This window comes from Mustela putorius, unplaced genomic scaffold (assembly GCF_011764305.1).
Source record: "Mustela putorius furo isolate JIRA1106 unplaced genomic scaffold, ASM1176430v1.1 tig00003845_pilon_pilon_pilon, whole genome shotgun sequence".
In the NCBI taxonomy this organism is placed as follows: domain Eukaryota; kingdom Metazoa; phylum Chordata; class Mammalia; order Carnivora; family Mustelidae; genus Mustela; species Mustela putorius.
In genome coordinates, this window is record NW_025421998.1 from 32,015,333 (window position 1) to 32,032,241 (window position 16,909).

Below are 16,909 nucleotides of genomic sequence, written 5' to 3' on the forward strand. Positions count from 1 at the left end.
CATAGGAACAGTGTAATCTTATGGCAGGTGATATCTTGTTTCTGGAGGGAAATAACACAGACTTAGCCCTGCTGGGCATGGCTTATTTCATCCCTCATGAGATCGTGGATCACAGTTTTATTCTATCCTCGTTCCCTAGAATTCTCAGCACGGTAAAGCACTTTTCAGAGAAACTAGACTTCCATCATTAGTTATTTCCTAATTGGAAAGAATGGTTAAGAGTTGTCTGGACCCTGGCAATGAAAATAGGGAGGAGATACGTGGGTGAAAAGTATATATGATAAATGATATAATCTAACATTACTTTCTCCTATAGTCTTTGACTTCCTTCTTTTATATCAGGGTTCTGGCTTTTTGATATTACTTAGCATAAGTCATATTTTGATCTAGGTCTGCTTTGACTAAACCAATAAATTGTTAGAATTACAGTTTCTGCAAGCTATTGAATTCTAAATTGTTGTGTGTTCACCTGTAGCAAAGACTTAAGCCTGATCCAAAATCACATTCTGCTCTTCATGATTGAGTGTATGCAAAGTAATCCTCTACAAATTCTCATTTTTTATAATAAAAGATTTTAAATCTACAAAATTTACTTTGGGTATAGTGCTTTTATTCTTTATTCTGATTTTGTACTTCACTAATTGGAGCAGTTGAGAGGCTATAAATGTTATTGAATTGGGTAAATTTTTAGATCTGTACAGCAAGAAAGACACAGCAGAAACATTACAGAGTAGTTTGAGGAATTGGGAGGCTCCAGATCCTTTGAATGCTCCTGAATACCCTTATTTTAATGATCGGGGTTCCTTAATTTCCTCTCAGTATATCTTCCATATAAAAGAATTAGTGAGGTTGTGAATTTAACTGCTATTTTAGTTAAGCTCCCCTAGAATCAATTTCTTTTTTTTTTTTAAAGATTTTATTTATTTATTTGTCAGACAGAGATCACAAGTAGGCAGAGTGGCAGGCAGAGAGAGAGCAGGGGGTAGTAGGCTCCCTGTTGAGCAGAGAGTCTGATGTGGGCTGGATTCCAGTCCTGGGATCATGACCTGAGCCAAAGGCAGAAGCTTAACCCACTCAGCCACCCAGGTGCCGCCCCTAGAATCAATTTCTATATTTGATATTTAGTTAGCTTCAGCTATGTGGTGACGAAAGATAAGATTTTCTTTGTTTCAGCTTGGTAAAATGTAGGAACTGAGGATCACATCTAAATCTTGTGGTAGGCTAGGGTTGTTTTTAGGGTTGTCTTACTTTAAATTACTCTGTACCATTAGATATAGTAAAGATACTGTCATATTCCTAGAATTTTTCATCCTTTGTGGTTTTTCTAGTAAATAAAATCAGTAACTTGATTGACTAATTCACTGTTCTGTACCATCATAGGCTAGAACTTTTCTGTTCTTGGAAGATGGGAAAGTATCCTACTACTTTTGTTGCATGTTAACCATGTAACACATTGAAAAAAAGATAAATTTCTATAAGGATCTGTGGCCCTTGCCCTACTCCTATTATTTAATTCTGTGTTTGTTAAGGTGTCTATGGATGAAAGCAGTTGACACAGTTCTGATGGTACCTGACTAGACCTTCTGATGCTACTACATTCCCACACACTGGCCATCATGAGGTGGCTCTGCTGTATATAATGTAAACACAATAATATGCATTTTAATTATTTTATAATCTGCAGACAGTGGCATAATTAAAAATTGTATATGAAACATAGGTGTTAGATACAGGTGACCTGCCTTGCTAAGCGACTTCACAATCATAAAATATTATTATGCTATAATTTCAGAGACATAAAGTTGATGGTATAAAAGGCTAGGAAGGCTAGGAAGCCTTCCTATTGGGATCTAGGGCCTGAGTACAAGAATACAATCTCTACCAACTTAAGTGTATTGTCCACAAGAACCTGGAGACTCTTGAAAAGCAGGACTTGCTCCAAATCCTTGACCCTTGTGCCTCCCAGTCCATTCTCTTGAGAGTGTACTTCTGTGTATTTCAGGATAGTTTGTACCTTCTATGAGAACAATATATCACAATTCTTTCCTTCTCTAAAACTCCTGCCTACTCTTTTAGAAGATTGAGTCACAAACTTTGGTTAAAAAATTTTTTTTTTCGTTAAAAAAAAATGAAGGAAAAATAGGAATGTTTCTTGAAAAGAAAATGAGATCATTTGCAAAGTTAAATAGCTAGATAATTAGGTCTCAGGAAGGATAAATTCCAACTCAAACTGCTGTAAACCAAGAGGAAACTCATTGACTAATATGGCTGCTACAGTGTTGGTTTGATCCAGCACTTCAAAACTTTCACTAAGAAATTAGCTTCTTTCTGTTTTTCTCCTGCCTTTGTACTACTCTAAAGTTGACTCTTTCTGTTGTGTCATAGGACTGCAGCCATGGGCTTCTGAGGTTCATTCTTCCTGGCTTATATTAAGAGTGTGTGTGTGTGTGTGTGTGTGTGTGTGTGTGTTTGAGGGAGGGAGGGAGGGAGGCAGAGAGAGAGAGAGGGAGAGAGAGATACTTGTCTATTTTAATCACTGAATAAAAGTCCCAAGCTTCCCTGTGATTGGACTAATTTTAGCACTTGTTCATTCATGGAAAATCATACACTAACTACTTGGCTTAGGCATTGGTTTGCTGCTAAATGATTAAAATCAGCTCTCTAAAAACATATAACCATGTAACTATGTACATAAGATCATTATGAATTTTGCTCACGGAAAAGATGTCTGGCCCACAATTCACAAATAAAAAAATATACAGCACTCTTCAATGTAAATTCCATATGACCAATTAATTCTCCGAATTACTAACTTTTGCCAAACTCTCATATCTGTAGCCAACCTATGGTTGCAATCCAGTAATGATTTGAAAACATCCTAGCTGTTGGGAAACCACCAATTCATTCATTGGTGATGGGAGTGAATTACTTGCTCATTTGGACAATAGTTTTACAGTATTGGAAAAATATATATTATTTAGCTATCAGCATGATGTCGCTGACCAGAGTTGAGAAAAGGTATGTAGTAGCACAACATTACATAGAATTCCCACCATACATATTCAATAAGTGTCAAAATCTGAAGAACATCAATTCTAATAAAGTACAGTAAGGTAATATAAAATGATTAGGAATTGGTTTATTTTAAGTATTTTCATATAACTTACATATGAGTTCATAATTTCGTTTTTAATAATGACTCAACTCTTTGTATTAGTCCTGACTACTAACTTGCAGACTTTGAAGAAATTTAGCAGTTGGCTCCAGAGAGTTGCTGTGAGCTAGATCTAGCCCACCTAGCCTGGGGTCTAGGTTACATACCCACCCCTAATTCTGAAACTGTGCAAGGGGATGAATTATGTTGTTGGCTTCAGCAAATTAGGATACATCTTGAACTAGAGATCGGATAATAGCATCCCAATTATATGAATGGGGCATTAAGATACTGTTAGCACTTGGGAAGGGAAGATGAATCTAGAAAGGCTACTAAAAATTTCTGCTGCCAGCAGGAGCATCAGTATTCTGGGATCTCAGCAGCAGGAACTTGGGGTCATTTGCTGCAGTGCTGACCTGGCATGACTCAGCTACCACTTTCTAACTTTATGCACCTTTGCTCAGCCTTCTGGTTGCTGGGAAAAGACTATGACTGATCCAGCTTAGATCACCAGGAGTCAATATTTCGTCCAAATAAAATTGCTAAATGCCACTGAAATAGGCAAAATACGTTTAATGTATGCTAAATAAAATGCAAAGTAATCTCATTTTAATTCCAAAGGTTGGTAATATATTCCATGTTTAAAACAAATGGAATCTTGGGGCCCTGGCTGGCTCAGTGGGTTAAAGCCTCTGCCTTTGGCTCAGGTCATGATCCTGGCCAGGGTCCTGGGATTGAGCCCCGCATTGGACTCTCTGCTCAGTGGGGAACCTGCTTCCTCCTCTCTCTCTGCCTGTCTCTCTGCCTACTTGTGATCTCTCTGTCAAATAAATAAGTAAAATCTTAAAAAAAAAAAAAAAAACAAATGGAATCTTAAAAATGAAAAAATAAATATATAAATAAAAAATAAAACAAATGGAATCTTAAAATACAGTGGACCTCGAATAGCATGTATTTGAACTGCATGGGACCACTGATATGTGGTTTTTGTTTGTTTGTTTGTTTTAGATAAATTCAGTATAGTCTTCTAAATGTATGTTCTCTTCCTTAATATTTTCTTTATTTTATTGTAAGAACACAGTAAAAAATGCATTTAACTCAGAAGATTTGAGTTAATTGACTCTATGTTATGGTAAGGCTTCCAATCAACACTAGGCTATTTTGGAAGGGTCAGAAAGTTATATGCAGATTTTTCAACTATGCAAGGAGTTGGCACCTTGAATCTCTACATTTTTTAAGGGCCAACTGTATTATATTTTGGGATTTTGTGTAATAACTGCATCATGAGTAAGAATTTAGGGGACTTTTAAATCTCTCTTGATCTTAGATTTACAAAGCTCTAAGTAAAATAAAATAATGATTGATTATGAATTAAATGTGCGTTAATTGAATTAGGTTTGATTACAAGTAGCAGAAGGTCCCACAGAGCCTTGGTTTTCTTTTTTCTTTTTTTAATTTAAATTCAATTAGCCCACATATAGTTGATCCTTAGTTTCAGATGTAGTGTTCACTGATTCCTCAGTTGCTTATAACACACAGTGCTCATCACATCACGTGTTCTCCTTAAATAGCCTGGGTTTATTTTTATTTATTTTATTTTTGAATTTTTATTTATTTATTTGACAGAATAAGAGGGAGAGTGCACAAACAGGCAGAGCAGCAGATAAAGGGAGACGGAGAAGCAGGCCCCTTACTGAGTAAGGAGCCTAGGACTCTGGGATCATGACCTAAGCCAAAGGCAGTCACTTAACCAACTGAGCCACCCAGGTGCTCCATAGCCTTGGTTTTAATAAGAACAAGAAATTTCTTTCTTTCTTGAAGTCTGGAAGTAGTCACTTGAAACATACTATGATACTCCACAGAATCTGAAAACCACATGATAACCTCAATTCCCAGAATAATCTCATGGAAGGAGATGATTGCTCCAGTTCTAATACTGCATCCCTATTTCAGCCAGCAGAAAGGGCATGTTCTAGAAGCATTACACTTGATTCTGTTCACATTCCATTGACCAGAAGGCACAAGACTACTTTGGTATTGCTGTAAGATAGCTATGTGCAAGTATGTGCAAGGGGAACAAAACACACCCCAAGATTTCTGGAATTTTAATAATATACCAATAATACAATTATAGTTAGCCAACAAGGAAATATTTGCTTATAAATTATGATTAGAGCTGCGAAGAAAATAAACATAACACTGCAAGGGGGAAAATGATCAGTAAAATGATTGGTAGAAATTAATTCCCCCTAAGAGGCAAAAGAAAGAAATATGGGAAAGCTTCATGGAACGGCTTTTGATAAGCGGATATAATTTGCAAAGATTTGGGCTGGAGATAAGCTTAGAAAGGGAATTTAAATACAGGGAAAACATAAGCATCACAGACATCCAAAAATGTGGGCTTTGTTCAGAGGCCATCATGCAGTTTTGTTTGTTGAAATTAAGTGTGTGTGAGCAGTAAAATGAATAATCTAACACTTAGACAAAATTTATTCTGTGCTAAGCACTGTTTTAAGTACTTGCCTTTACTCATTTACTCTCCATAATCACAATCTCAGGTACATTCTGTTGTTTTTCCCATTTTCAAATGAGGAATTTGAGGCATGGAAAGGATAGATAACTTGCTTAACTTCACAAAGCTCTGATTTTAGGCAGTGTAACTCTGAGTCTGCTCTTAACAGTTGGACTATATTGCTTTAAAATAGGGAGATCTCTAACGGAGGGCCAGTGATGTTGTACTCAATAATTTGGACTTAATTCTATAGACAATGGGGAGCTACTAAAGAGTTTGGAGTAGAGGTAGATAATATATTTGAATTTGTGTTTTGGGGATATTGGTTTAATATTTGTGGGATGGACATAATTAAATAGACTAAGAATGGGGTGTCATTTGGGAGATGCTAGAAATGACCCAACAAGAATCAGCATAAACCTTTACTGAATAATGAATGAAGTGTTGGGGAGACTTTCTGAGACAAGTTTTTCTAATCTGTAGTGCCTATTCAGGGTAGAATAAAATTGAAAGAAATATTGGCAATCCTTTAATATGAGAGGTAAATATTAATTATTGATCCTCTCTGCAATGGCAAGGTTAACTCAGAAGGAAGGCGGTAACGTTTATGAAGCATCTAGTTTGTGCCTAGAGCTAACATGGGCTCGTATGATTTTTAATTCTCACAACAGAAGTATGGGAAGTAGGGCTTCTCACTGAATTCTATTCATTCTCAGATGAAGGCAGCATGACTACTTTTTGACCAGTTTTGTCAGCAAATGACAGAACTGGAATTGGGTTTCAAGTCTTCTGTCCTTACACTACACAGCACCGATAGCAGTACCCATTACCAGTTCACAAGGTAAGTTGGCCAGTCACAAAGCCTCAGAATATGTGGCCACATGCACAACTTGAGACCTGTTTTGAAATAAACATTCCTTTTATTTTTTTTTTAAGATTTACTTATTTAATTGACAGAGAGAGAGAGATCACAAGTAGGTAGAGAGGCAGAGAGAGAGGAGGAAGCAGGCTCCCTGCTGAGTAGAGAGCCTGATGTGGGGCTTGATCCCAGGATCCTGAGTCAAAGGCAGAGGCTTAACCCACCGAGCCACCCTGGCACCCCTAAATACTCCTGTGAAATGCAGTCTTCTCTGAGATTACCTTGACGTTAGCTCTAAAGTAAGACAAATGAGCATGAGTAGAAAAATCTTTATTGATTTCTGTCTTATTCACATCATTAAGTGACATGTACCAGACCTCTTTATTACAGAGGAAGAAGATATTAAATGTTTTCTGAGATTCCCGACTTTCTTGTTTCCTGGGGTCCTTCATCCTCACTCATGTTGTCACAGTCCTCAGACCAAAAGAAATACTTAAAAGTTCCATTTATTACACAGAGAAGTCCAAATAACTCAGTCAGTACTTATGTCCTAACAACTTATTAGATGTCTGAAGAAAATATGAATGAAAATGAAAATATGAATAAATTACTTAAAAATCAGTTAATTTTTATGTAAGCACAATTACCAATGGGATTTGAGTATGGCACACCTCTAAGATATTAGCACTGCCCAAGACATCACCGGGACACTCATTTCACCTGTATTGCACATCGGGTTTTTTGCTTGGTACTTGGTTTTCTTCTGATCGGTCACTGAAAATCCAGCTATGCTGGACCAAGAGATGCCATTGAAAGGATTTTAGCACAATGTACTCCCGAAACTCAACTACTTCAAACCAGTAGTTTGCGGCAATCTGACAATCACTGTGTTTCTCTTAAAAATTTAAGGTATTCCCTAGTGCCTGGTGACTAGTTTGGGAAACATGCATATACATTATTTGCCACATACCAAGAGTTTTGACCTAAACACATTACAATTTGCATCCAAGCATATTTAATTCAAAACATGTTTTTCAACTCTGATGTTTTTATTCCAAATACAGATGATTTTATAGATGCATCCTGATGCTGATTTGAAGTCATGTTTAAATCCTTGTTTCATTATTCACTGGCAATTGGTCTCTGGGCAAGTTACCCAACATCTGTGAGCCTTAGTGTCTTCCTGTTTTTTAATCTGTTCCGTGGAAATAGTCATAAGCACTTCTCATGGTGCCTGTCAGAATTAGTGTAAATGTTGTATTGGAACTACCTAGGACAACAGTTGGTGCCTTTGGGGCTTCATCTAATATTGTTTTTTTTTTCCCCCTCTTTCCTCTCTGAAGAGAGACTATCTCATGGAATTGACTGTACTTCTTTTCTGAATAACACATACTTGAAATGAGAAAGCCTTCTGTAAAGGCTGTGAAGGGCAATGACTTTTAAATTAGCAGAAGGAGGCTAATGCAGATGAGATGAGATGTTTAATTCTGGAGAATTTATGTCGCCAGAACCATTAACAATCTCCTTTCCAGGAGCAATTATCTCAGCAGCAAAGTAAGCACTGAGGGACACACATGCAAGAAGTAGACAAGCAAAAGACAGATGAATTTAGAAAATACAAACTAAGAGGCGTTCTGTAGTAAAGTATATCCCGTGGGCTCCTAAAAAAATAAATTCTAGGGAATATTATTCTTTATAGGGTTTTTTTCCTGTATATTATGAGGGTTACTGATCAGGATTCTCACAAAGATGAATAATTCCTAATTATTTTCAACGTGTGGGTCATGCGTGACTGTATGACTGAGAGAAATTGAACCACTGATTCCATGACCCATTCTGTTCCTCTCTCTCCTGGTCAGCCATACGCAGTTGGGAAAATTATGCCTACTGGAGACCAATTTCTCACTCATTCAACATTCCCTCAGAGCTACATCAGATCATTAACAAGGATTTTCTCAATTAACTACTAAATCAGCAATTAAAGCTTAAGAGATATCTACTGCAAATAAAGGGGTTATTGATTTTAATTCAGTCATATCTTATAATTATGGATATTAATCACACCAGTCCTTAATGGCAAACTAGGACTCTCTGTAGCAGTCAGACATGACAGAAGGAGGCAAAGTTAAATGACTTTCAAGTGGACAAACTGCCATTACTTAGTAATGAGATTGAACAGTATGGCACTAATTTAAAAAACAGGATAGATGCTTTACAGGGTAATTTAAAAATGACTTGAGATTTATATTTAGGCTTGCTTAAAACTCATCAGCCATGTAATACATGAATACATTCATTGAAGGATCATCTACAATTGCCTTAATGGAAAGGCAACATGCTACAAGAAACAGTTACAGCTACACTCTGTGTTCACACAGACCAGTGCATATGCCAAATCATGTCTTCATTAACATATCACATGGAAATGTAACTTGTTAAAAATAGTAATGGAAGAGTGGTGAGAGCATATTAACCTAATGAAGTCCTTCATATTTAAATTTATTAAAATAAAAAAATAAGATTTTTTTTTTCTATCTGGATATGTTCATTTTGGTCTAACAGAATATGTAAAGTCTCATAAAAAAAAAAATAGAAAAAGACTGCAGCCCACCACCTTTCTCTCTTTTACCAGATGGCAACATTTTCTTTAGCATTCTTTTGTGTTTGCCAAAGCCCCAGCTATCAGCCATGTGTTGAATGAGTTTCGGCAATCTGGAATACACAGTCCGGGTTGTATTAGACAGTGTTGTAATTTTGCACAAAAATTTTCCTTGCCCAAGACCAATTATCTTTAGACCTTGTTTAAATGTATTGATTCCAAGCTTCGTGCAAATTCCTACGACTGACAGCAACCTTCTCATAGAGTTTGTTTACATTATATCTTTATCAAGTGCTACCATTCCTGGTCTGCTGTTTCCGTGATTGCAGATTGCAAGTCTTTCTTTTCTGTCCTAAACAGGTTCTTGAGTGTCGAAGCAAAAACTGCCTCTGACGAAGTTAAAGAGGTAAGGAAGTTTTTATTCAAGGTTTTATTTATTGTAGTCAAGAGGGAGATCAGACTAAACTCTGAACTCATTTCCTCTGAAACAAAGGGTAAGGAGATTTGTAAGCACTGGGGTGAGAGAAAACACAGGCCATCTGTGTTTGCTAATTTGCTTTTTCCCAAAGAAAAGTAAATTTTCTCCAGTTTTTGTGATGGGAGGTAATTTTACAAGCTGGAGTAGAATTTACACTGAAGTTCGGCTCCTGTCCTCTCACAGAGTTTGGGAGATAGGAGAACTCTCTTCCTTGATGTTGAAATGTCAAGAGGGATGGCTGTCAGATCCCCTAGACAGGTAGTCCTGGTTTATAACACTGACAGAAGCTTTTTTTTTTTTTTTTTTTTGGTAAATTTACATTTCAAAGGGGGCAGAGAAGGAATTTGCAGTTTCAAAGTTTTTAAAGTAAATGCTCCAAGAAAAGGAAGATCTAACTAGGTATTAGGGTCAGGAATAAGCCTGTCTAAAGTTGAATTAAGCTGAGCACTTTAAGGCTGTGTTCACCACCTGAATTACTAGGACTCTGTGGTGACAACTGATAAGAATAATGAGAACCTCATAATAATGGCAGATGGTTAGGATACATTTCAGAATTTAGCAGCCAAGATGTCCCAGTGTTTGTTCCCAGAGTCAGTTATGGTTATGGTGATAGACTCATTAACTGCACTTGAGAAGTCATAACAAAACCCAGAAGGTGAAAATTTATTTTGTGCCTGTATATCTTAAGTTGTACTTCTCAATGGTTCCCACCCCTTTTACAGAAATGTTCAAGATTAAAGGTGTCTCCAAAACCTGCCATTATTTCTCCCAAAGCCATTGCCTTTCTGTGGATTTAACTGTTGTTAAATCTGAATATACCCATATACCATCTACATGGTAGTGTTTCTACATTTCCGAAGTACACTCATTTTTCATTTGATCCATACAACAGCATCTTGAAGCAGAAAAGGACAGAAACTATGATTCTCTTTTTACAAGACGAGAAAATTGAGGTTCCTGGGATCTAAGCAACTTGCCCACGGTCACATAGATAGCAAATAGTAGTACTAACTTCTACTACATCCAGACTTTGATATAAAATTTTCCCAAGTAGTACTACTTGCAATTTAGCCAAAGTGTGATTTTTGAAGCACATGGATTGTTTTTGTTTTTTGAGGGCATCTGAGAAAAATCTGTCGTATTATTGAAGTAATACTGTCCAAGTAAGTGAGCCAGCATTAGCCTTCTTCCTCTCTTTTGGATGTTCCTCCTAATTGCTTGTGTACTTGGCTTTTCAAATCCCTGTCAAGTGTTAAGATAATTAAAGGGACATTTGATCTCTTTATGTATTTTTATAATCTGTAAATGGATAGACAATCTTATATTTCTTTATATTCTTGTACAACCATATGTGTAAATTTATTCTTATCAACAGACTTTTATGTTTCCCAAATTGCTTCTCTCTTTTTAAAAAAGATCTATTTATTTATTTGGGGGAGGGGGAGAAAGTATGAACAAGTGGCAGGAGGGGCAGAGGACAAGAATCTTTAAGCAGACTCCCCACTGAGCTTGGAGCCCACCAGGGCTCAATCTCAGTATCATGACATGAGCTAAAAGTAAGAGTCGTATACAACTGACTGAACCACCCGGGCATCCCTTACTCCTCTATTTCTAGTGTTTACAAAATAATATTCATCATTAACATTTCAATATTAACATTTTTGTTTTATGTTAGACTTAGACTCTTATTTTGGAGCCAAACCTATGATTCCCAAAATGTGGACTTTTACTGCAAATAAAGTATAGAAATACATATTAATGAATGAGGGTCAGTCCGGGTGGGGGGGTGCAAAGAATGTGCATTTAAAGTGTTAGCTGCCCCAATAATGGGTCTGTGATTAAAGGAGTGAGACTGATACAAAGCGAAGGTCAAGCAAAGCTTTATTTCACACCAAGCATCAAGAAACAAACCGAACATTTGGGGCCACGCCTCTTACAGAAAGGGTGACCTCTCTCTGCTTCACAGATTAGCTTTTAAGGGCAAAGGCCATGTGGTTGGGCCTGGCCATGCACAGGTGGCCAATGAAATTGTAACACACAGAGAAATCTGCACAGTCATGCTAGGTCACACATAAGTGACCAACTGAATTACAATTTACCCTAGTAGATATTTGAACTGGCCTATCACTTTGGTCAAAATTGGCGCCCAAAAGGCTCCCAAAGGGTGGGGCCCATACTCCTTGGTAACTAGGGAGACAGTATGCACCCCCCCCCACTGATTGGATGTCTCCACCTGGCCTGACCCACATTTGTATTTGGGCTTTGTTACCTGGGACTGGTTTCCGGGACTTGTTTTGAAGTAAGTCCCCTGGGGGAAGAGGGGCAGGGACAGTTTAAGGGTTAAACAACAAAATTATTGTTTAACCAGATGGAAGCCTCTGGCTAAATAGGTCCTTACAAAAGAAGGTCCCCAATAATTCTGTGTACTTTATGATTTAAGATGCACTGGTCCTAGGTTTTTTTTTTTTAATTATTAAAGATTTTATTTATTTATTTGACAGAGAGAGATCACAAGTAGGCAGGGAGGCAGGCACAGAGAGAGAGAAAGAGAGAGAGAGGAGGAAGCAGGCTCTCCGCTGAGCAGAGAGCCCGAAGTGGGACTCGATCCCAGGACCCTGAGATCATGACCTGAGCCGAAGGCAGAGGCTTAACCCACTGAGCCACCCAGGTGCCCCGGTCCTAGGTTTTTTATTCTTCCAACCCCTCATCTTGATTAATGCATTTCCTATTCCTCTGAAAATCTTCATTTTAAAAAGCAAACCCATCACTGCCACTACCACTATAACTTAGTGAATAACAATGTCATTGGGTTTATAGTACCTATTTTCAAAATAATTTTAATTTTCTCAAATTCATATAATAGTATGTTGTGAAGGAAGAGAAAATCTTCCTCAGAAAACTTTGTAAATGAAAATTAAAGTCAAAACCAAAATTATAGACACAGAAGAAATTTTATCCATTGAATGTGTTTTCATACTCTTTAATGGGTTAATCTATCATGAAATGGACCGTATTTGTATCCCCAGTCCTCAGAACCCATCATTTTCATGGTGGACTTTTAGGCCTCTTAGTAGACCTATATGACACTCCATTTCAGCCTTCAGGTTAATTCTTTAAATTACTACTGCCACCTGATAGAGCTGAACCAGAATTTAAAGAGAGAAACATGAGGAGAAAACTATGGATAGTTTATAATTTTGCCAAAAAGACTTTTCTAACATTTAGAAAATTCCAAAGGTAGAATTGACTGACTTAGGAGGTAGAGAATTCCTTAGAAGGTAGAAAGTGAATTTGTATGTAAGATATAATGGAAGAAATGAATGTACTTGTGTAAAACAAAAACAGACTATTTGATCTCTGAGGTCCTTTTTAATTCTCTTCTTAATCTCAGAGTATTTAGATTTGCCATCTGTCCAACCAAAGTTATTATAGCTTTCCCACTCAGTTATTATTCCTTGAATGCTAGTTATAATTCATTTGAATTTCTCATTTTTATAGAACAAAATCTGTGAGAGAATATCAAATGAAGTATTATGCCTTGAATTTCCTTGTCCAGAGCACATGCAAAACAAAAATAAGAATTCTTCTATTCACCCAAATAATAAACAGTTTAATGAAATCTCTTAAATGTCAGGTAATATAAAACCATGGGAACTTTGAAGGACCTTAGGTTCCTCAAGAAAATTTAATTTAATTTAAAGATTTTGTTTATTTACTTGACAGAGAGAGAGCACACAGCAAAGGGAGAGGGAGAAGCAGACTCTGGGCTGAGCAGGGAGCAGGGCTTAATCCCAGGACTCCAGGATCATGACTTTAAGAAAATATTAAACTCAAAAATATCATTGATATGTTTCTATATACCTTGTTTTCCCCAATAATTTTGCCAGTGATTAGTAGTTTTTATATCTTTCAGAAGATTTTGTGTTGGCTTTTTAATATTTTCTTTTGTTAAGCATTTTTTAGACACTTTGGCTAAATACTAATGATAGTTTAATATCCTGAAAAAGTAAAAAAATCAGCCAATTGTCTGGGTACATTGTTTTTCTTTTTTTTTTTTTAAGATTTCATTTATTTATTTGACAGAGATCACAAGTAGGCAGAGAGGCAGGCAGAGAGAGAGAGGAGAAAGCAGGCTCCCCGCTGAGCAGAGAGCCCTTTGTGGGGTTCCATCCCAAGACCCTGAGATCATGACCTGAGCCGAAGGCAGAGGCTTTAACCCACTGAGCCACCCAGGTGCCCCGGTACATTGTTTTTCTCATATAATTGGACTGCACGAAAACCTCTCATTTAAAGGATTATGTGGGGGGCACCTGGGTAGCTCAGTAGGTTAAGCCTCTGCCTTTGGCTCAGGTCATGATCTCAAGGTCCTGGGATCGAGCCCCACATGGGCTCTCTGCTCATCACGGAGCCTGCTTTCCCCTCTCTCTCTGCCTGTCTCTCTGCCTACTTGAGATCTCTCTCTGTCAAATAAATAAATAAAATCTTTAAAAAAAATAAAATAAAGGATTATGTGTAATAGGTCTTCTCACCTCCAACAGAAATTATTCTTTCCCTTTACTAGCCATTTTTGACAGATAAAAATCATTTGGTGTATTTTTATGATGCTTGCTATCATAGACATAGCCATGTCCCCTTGAGAAGCTTTCTAAAGAGAGCATTTGACAGCTACTTAAAAAAAGATTGAATGATATTCTCAAAATTTGTCTGTTGCCCACTTTATGTATTGTCTAACAAAGAAGTGCACTGTAGATAGGCTAACTTACAATTCAAAATAAAATCTAACAAAAACACTTACTCCGACACAAGAATTAATTTTCACTTTCTGAATTAATTGATTTGGGAATCAGCAAACTGGAACTATAATTCTAAAATCTAAGAACTAAGGTGACTCCTTAGCACAGTAGGCAGCACATTAGTCTCATAAAATCTAAAAACTAATGCACATTTATTACACAGAGAATCTTGTCCTGAACCTTGTAATTAATAAAGTAAAATATTAAAAAGAATGCAGCTTTGGAAAATGTTTTAAGGGTACTATTATGTTCCAGTTCTTTTTGAAATAAATGTTTTTACCTGTTGGGCTGAGGAGGATTTGTTTGATTTTGGAAATGTCACTCTGATAGAATAAAACTGCCTGGTATAGAGGTGATTGTCAAGGGCAAGCAAGTACTAAGGCACTAGGTAGTTCTAAATGCAGAGTATATGTATTATGTATGAAGTTGTGTAAAAATTTCCATAGGATTTAAGTAAATACTCTTCATGACTCATAGAAATGTGTAACTGGTAAGTGATTTTTATTGTTACATTATACACAATTTATTCCTGATTTGTCGTAAAGTTTGCAGTAAATTTCCAGATCAGGTATTTAGAACTCAGAATCAGATTTTCCAAAGGAATTACATTATATGTGGTGGTCGGGTCTTAGGCCAGTTAACATTGTGTCTGTCAAATCTGTATCATTCAACCAAGTATAAAAAAAACAAAAACAAAAACAAAAAACTAACCTTCATCTACTATACTCTTTTAAGGGCAATGATTTTGAGTTTTGACTTAGACTTATAGAAGTATATATGGCTTTTGAAGTAGGATCCTGGATGGTTCTTGTGTTCTGTTTTCCAATTTAAAAGAAGAAAATGGGATAGCAAGGTGGCCAGAGATGCACTGGAAGGAATTAGGTGAGATGCAATAATCAAAGTTATGAAATGGAAGGAAAGGAAAATGTTTTGGGAGGAGTGAGATTATCTAAATAACTAAATACTGATCATCTGATCAGGTAATAGTGGCTTGGATTCTATTCCGTTCATTGGGGCACCTGGGTGGCGCAGTGGGTTGAGCCTCTGCCTTCGGCTCAGGTCATGATCCCAGAGTCCTGGGATCGACCCTGTGTTGGGCTCTCTGCTCGGCAGAGAGCTTGGCAGGGAGCCTGCTTCCACCTCTCTCTCTGCCTGCCTCTTTGTCTACTTGTGATCTGTCAAATAAATAAATAAAATCTTAAAAAAAAAAAAAGATTTTCTCTATTCCATTCATTGTTCATAGCATGGAAGGCTCAAAACTATTGGAACAGGAAGATATGTGCTCTAGAGCTATGGTGTCCATTGAGGTAACCCCCAGACAGATACGGCTCTAATGACATTTCAAGTATTCATTAGCTCTATGAGTTTTGTGACTACCATATTGGGAGAGCAAACATATAGAGCATAACCACCATCACAGGAAGTTTTATTAGATACTGTTGTTCAAAAGGAAGGGTTGGAAACTTTTTTCATAGGGCCACATAGTAAATATTCAAGGCTTAGTGGATCATGTACGGTCTATGTCTTAAACTCTCCTCCTCTCCCTCCTTTCCTCCTTTTCCTCTTACTGTTTTTTTTTTCTTTGTTTTACAAACTTTTAAAAAGGTAAAAGCATTCTTAGCTCATGCATTCTTATATAGTAATAGGCTACGGGCTGGACATAGTTGGTTTTCCTCTGCCCTCACTGATCTAGAGTATCTCATTCCTTTTTTTCTGATGAATGGAAAGACTGGAGGTTAGAATTAGTTTAAGGGTAAAATTTTTTGTTTGATCCTAAAATAGGTACTTATGTCTCATGTTGAAACTTCAGGAAGAACAATGAGTGGCATGGTCTTCTTCTGCTTCTACTAAAGAATGTGATTTGGTCTGTAGAGTTTCCTCTACAGTGCACTGGTGAGCAGTGCCATATCCTTTACTTCAGTGATGGCAGAACTTGAGAAAAATGTATTATAATATAATATGACTGCTCTGTAAGCATAAATTTTTTCATCCATAACATTTATCAATATATTACTGAAAATATGTATGAATGAAAAGTTTCTATGCTCTGTTACAGTCTCACTGTAATTAATCTGAAGAGTCATCCTCAACATCTTTGATGTGGTAAAGTAGAATCAATTATAGGGTCTTTATGTTCCTTTAAAAAGGTGTCTTATTTGATGTTTAACAGTGACAGTTGAAATTCATGTACATACTTTGCTTCATGAAAATGTGATCATCTCTTTCTTTAATATAATTGATTTTTTATTTCTCTTTTGGCCATCTCCATTAATAATAGTGATAGTTAATTTTTAAATCTCAACTTCCTCTAAAAACAGGAAAATAAAATTTAAGAGTATTATTTATAATATTTATGCATTCAATTTAACAAGATTTGTTGAGTCTCATCTATGTGCCAAGAGCTGTGCTAAGCACTGTGGATACAAAAATCGTTTATGTAATTCCTGATATCAAGGAACTCATGTGTAACAGGAAGATAGGCACATAAACCTATAAAGCAGAGTATTAAATGCT

General features: G+C 36.7%; 1 long non-coding RNA gene across 11 annotated transcripts in view; it reads left to right on the forward strand.

Moving 5' to 3' along the window:
* Positions 1-16,909, forward strand: part of LOC123387001 — a 319,566-nt gene that overhangs the window by 292,032 nt on the left and 10,625 nt on the right. For all 11 annotated transcript variants that reach the window (XR_006601307.1, XR_006601305.1, XR_006601306.1 and 8 more), the window contains one exon: positions 9,485-9,530. This is a non-coding gene — a long non-coding RNA (uncharacterized LOC123387001). The remainder of the gene's footprint in view (positions 1-9,484; positions 9,531-16,909) is intronic.